This window comes from Cicer arietinum, chromosome 2, assembly GCF_000331145.2.
Source record: "Cicer arietinum cultivar CDC Frontier isolate Library 1 chromosome 2, Cicar.CDCFrontier_v2.0, whole genome shotgun sequence".
Classification (NCBI taxonomy): Eukaryota; Viridiplantae; Streptophyta; class Magnoliopsida; order Fabales; family Fabaceae; genus Cicer; species Cicer arietinum.
In genome coordinates, this window is record NC_021161.2 from 52696155 (window position 1) to 52700961 (window position 4807).

Below are 4807 nucleotides of genomic sequence, written 5' to 3' on the forward strand. Positions count from 1 at the left end.
GATAAATACTTTTATAAATATTATATTATATAAAATATAAATATAAATACGATTTAATGTTTTTAACCGATTTAAAAAATACCCCGACTTTAACCTTATAAATAGGTTCGACCAGTACCAAGTTTGCGGTTGCTTTATCAGTGGGAGAAAAAGAGGCTTAAGACTGAAATCGGAAAAAAGACTAAAATCGGAAAAAATAGAATCTTCTGTGTTGAATTCAATTATTCTGGCGGAACCATAATAAGAAAAACAGGTGTGTGCTCTCAACCCTGATCGCTTTAATTCGATATCTCTTTTTCTCCCTATCAATCTTCAATCATCTGCATTAATCGATTCGACCGGTATCATCTTCGTGTTTGGTGTTGATGTTTTGAGCCAATTTTTTTTCTTCTTATTCGTTGCGACACTGACGGTAATGGTAACGATGTTCTTGAAATTTCAAACCCTAGAAATCTTGATTTGAATTGGTGCCAAAAAAAAAAGTTGATCGCATAGTCACAAGAAAGAGAGAGATGATGATACAAAATAAAATATAAAGCTTTCCGTTCCCGTTCCTGTTCTTGATATTCAACCAAGAACGCCCGATCTCTATGAATCTTGGTCATTCGAACCCTCGAATTCTGATTTGAATTGGTGCCGTAAAAAGATGGCAACGAAGTCACAGACTTTGTTATTTGGATTCAAGTTTCTGTCCATGATTTGCTTCATTTGAAAGAGAGATATAAATCTCTCTCTATTTCATTTTCAACCCATTATCCTTTGGTTTCTGATCTATTGATTCCCTTCTTCTATTGAGCAAACATTCTCTGTCTCCAAAATTGTGTTTGACACAAATGTTTTGGGGTAGGTTTTTGTTTGCAACATTAATGCATTATAATTGATTATCCAAGAATGTATAATCTTGATGATTCTTGATTGAGAAGGTTAATAAAAATTGAAAAGTCGCTATGCTTATGATCTCAAATTTAACTATGAGATAAATTCTTGACTTATATGTGGCCTTCAATATGAAATTTTTATTCATATAAAATGAATCTGATATAGTATGTTTCCATGACCAAGTATTTAATTACGACATGAATGCTTGACCCAAAATGTGGTTTGCAATATGAATCTTTTATTCATATGAAATTGCCATAATACTTTTAGGATGATCCGATTTTTGACCGTAAATGTGGCCTTCAAAATGAATTTTTTATTCATATGAAAAGAGATTGAGAATTTGAGATAGTATGATTGGATTATTTGGAATTTAATCACGAGATAATTCTTGACCCAATGTGGCTTGCAATATGAATTTTTTAGTCATATAAAATGAAACTGAGATAGTATGATTGGAAGACCCGAAACTTAATTACGAGATGAACTCTTGACCTAAAATGTGGCTTACAATATGAACTTTTTACCTGTATGAAAAGAAATTGAGATAGCATTTTTGGATGACTTGAAATTTAATTACGAGATAAATTCTTGACCCTAAATGTGACCTTCAATATGAGTTTTTTATTCATATGAAATGAAATTGAAAATTTGAGATAGTATGATTGGATGACCCGAAGTTTAATTACGAGATGAATTCTTGATCTAAAATGTAGCTTGCCATGTAAATTTTTTATTCATATGATATGAAATTGGGATAGTATGATTGGAAAACCTGATAATTAGTTACAAGATGAATTCTTGATCTGAAATGTGGCTTGCCATATGAATTTTGTATTCATATGAAATTGGATCTTGACCCTACATGTGGCCTTCAATATGAGTTTTTTATTCATTTGAAATTGGAATTGGAGGGGCAGTATTGTGCCTCGATGATCTTAGACACAAATTTAATATTTGAGTCTATATGACATTAAATTCGATAAATTGAGATGACAATATTGTGCCTCAATGACCTTGGGTGGTGTGATGAAATTGGGTTGTCCTGTTGAAGCGGCATCTTGCAATGCCTTGTTGACGGGCTCGAAAGGCAAAGAGATTCAAACTGTTGGCAGAGATGGAAGAGACGAAAATACGGATCCAGTGTTATAACCTTTGGGATTATTATTAATCAAATATGCAAGGCTAGGAGGATCAATGAGGCATTGAGGGTATTTGATAAATTGAGAGGTAAAGGAGACAAAAATAGGATTGGTGTGGAACCTGATGTGGTATTGTATAATACTTTGATTTACTAACTTAGTAAAGTTGGGAGGGAAGAAGATGGTTTGAGTTTGCTGGCAAAGAGGAAAACTGAGAAGCAAAATAGGCCAAACATTGTTCCATATAATTGCTTGATTGATGCTTTATGCAAAGCTGAAAGGAAATGCTGTTACTTATACTGTTCTGATATCTGCATTCTGTGGTGTGAACAATATTGATAAAGGCATGCAATATTTTGATGAGATGTTGAGTTCTGGATGCTGACCGGATGCAATTGTTTACATGCAGGTTGGTATCTGGCTTAAGCATTGCTGGAAGGATAGGTGATGCCAGTGTTGTTATGTCACAATTGAAACGGGCTGGGTTCAGTCTTGATACATATGAGGCAGTTATACATTCATTCATATTGTAATTTGAGCTATAAGTTAAATGCTTAATCGTATAAATAGTAATTTTTTTCTCTTTATATAATATATTCAAGATTAGATTACACGATGCAAATACATTTTTTAATACCATAAATAATACAAATGACATCAATTTATGCAATAGATTTTGAGTGTAGTTTACAAATCCTTAAAAGAACTGATTTTTTACTATATAAATTATTTTATTGTAATTGTTTATTCACGGCTATTATGGTAAAAAATGTGTTGACATTCCTCAATTAGGATAAGAAAGAATCTTAGAAAACATGTTGGGGACATTGATGCTGGAGCAGTCTCACGTGGTTTTGGACGTGCAATTGGCAACAAGGTTTGTTTTCATTTCCCTAACTACTCGATATTTGTTTGATAAGAACATAATACTCTAATGCTGCCATTGGAATCCAGTACTCGTCTGTTTAAATTTCTGTATATATCACAGGAATAAACAGATCTTCAAAGAAAGAAGAAATCAACCAAGAAATTATGCCCCGGCTTCTTAATGTGCCAAAAGATGTGTTCCTATCTGCAAAATTTCAGACGATGATTTTTGAGGTATTTGTATTGTGCTAATGCTAACATAATTTTCTGCTGCAATTTCCCCTGTTTTTGGAGACCTGGTTGTAAACGAAGTAGCTGTTTCCTAGTAAAAGTGGATAACTCAATTTCCAAACCATTTTTCTACAAGATGTTGAATATATTGTATTATTTCCTGCATCAGAGCATAGCTGGGTTTCTGATGTGAAGGTGATTATCCGTAATTGTTGTCAAAGTTTGTTGATGTTATCTAATATGATTTGTGTATCCATATTCTGTAAGAAAATTATGACAAGGTTCAGGATTCTGCTGCAAAGTCTACACTCACCCTAGTTGTTCATGTATAATTCATGGATTCTTAATTTATAAGTATTTTCTGCAGGAAGAATGTCAAGATCTGTATCAGAGAATGAGAAATAGTGTTTTCAAAAAGCCACCAATAGTAAGATTGTTGTGTGTGAGTGATTTTTTTTTTTTCAATAAAAATAAAAAATTATGCTTCATGATCTGATCAATTATGAATAAGGTCCTTGTAAATCTTTTCAGATTTTAATAGTAGGAATTATTATTATGCAGTGCAATATTATGGTGGCTGTACAAGATAATATCTCTAAAAGAAAGGGCAAATGAAGTTCAATAATATAGTAGTAATAACTAATAAAAGTAATACATCTAAAGAAGCTTTTTAGCAGAACATTTACATCAGGTAATCAATAGATTAAGTTTGAGACTTAAGCTAGTGAAAATTTATATTTGTAGCTATCTACTAGTCTACTATTAAACCGAGTTCTTCAAAATCTAGCCTTAAACTGACGCGGTTCACTTGTTTCAACGATTTTTTTGCCTGCAATGAAACAGATCCTTGCCATACCACATGCTTAATAATATCTCATATTAATTATTTTGTTTGGTAAAGTGAATTGTAAAGTTAGTAACCCTACACATGTTTTGAATCTTCAGCATTAAAGTCAAAGTCTAATTTCTTCCATTGTCTTTGTAGAAATCATAGAAAGCTATGTCTCCACATGGTTATTACGGCCTGTTTTTTCACTTCCCGAGTTGATGTCCAATATAACATTCATTGATGTATAATGTCCTGTGATTGAAGCTAATATATGTCCCTGGCATAGAGAAGGGGTCAGTGAACTGGTGGGAAGTAAGAAATTGAGGGGTCACATGGGATATCATGTAAATCACAGGGGAGGAGCAATATTACCAGCAGCTTCTCGAGAAACAGAAGCATGCTATAGATTTAATGTCACATAATTAAGGCGTGTTTTGGCTCAGAACCTTTAATTTTTTTAGTCATTTTAGACTACGCTGATTTTATGGGTGTTCCTTATGAGTAAGAATTTTATTTGTTAAACAATATTTGATTGGGTTTGTAGAAAAATGTGACCAAATTATAACCACCTGGGTTTCACAGCTGGAGCTTGAGCAGAAAGCCAAAACTCTGCATGAAGATATAATAAAGCATGTATGTAGCTTATAAATATTATTCTGTTGTGTAGTAGAATCTTTTTTTTTTGCTATTGTAAAGATAGATCTCAAAATATATAATTCAAAGTGCAATTTCATAGAGTCCTTCCTTATTTGAAGCACCGTCCTTCCTTATTTGTCAAACGTTTAGCTCTCTTGTTCGTTTCTATTCCTCCTTACCAAGTTTTTTCTCTTAGTTATTCTTCTTTTATGTTGTTTCAATG

At 32.7% G+C, this 4807-nt stretch overlaps 1 long non-coding RNA gene across 3 annotated transcripts; it reads left to right on the plus strand.

The window, feature by feature from the left end:
* The first annotated feature begins 112 nt into the window (after positions 1-112).
* On the plus strand, positions 113-4702 carry LOC113785518 (uncharacterized). 3 transcript variants are annotated; one of them, XR_003471642.2, is made up of 6 exons: positions 113-253; positions 2431-2898; positions 3010-3314; positions 3487-3546; positions 3681-3810; positions 4105-4702. It is a non-coding gene; the product is annotated as an uncharacterized lncRNA (long non-coding RNA). The 3 variants fall into 3 exon arrangements; XR_012162093.1 differs by having other exon boundaries at positions 3010-3122; positions 3487-3810; positions 4105-4375; positions 4493-4702; XR_003471643.2 differs by having other exon boundaries at positions 3010-3122; positions 3487-3810.
* Positions 4703-4807: the final 105 nt, after the last annotated feature.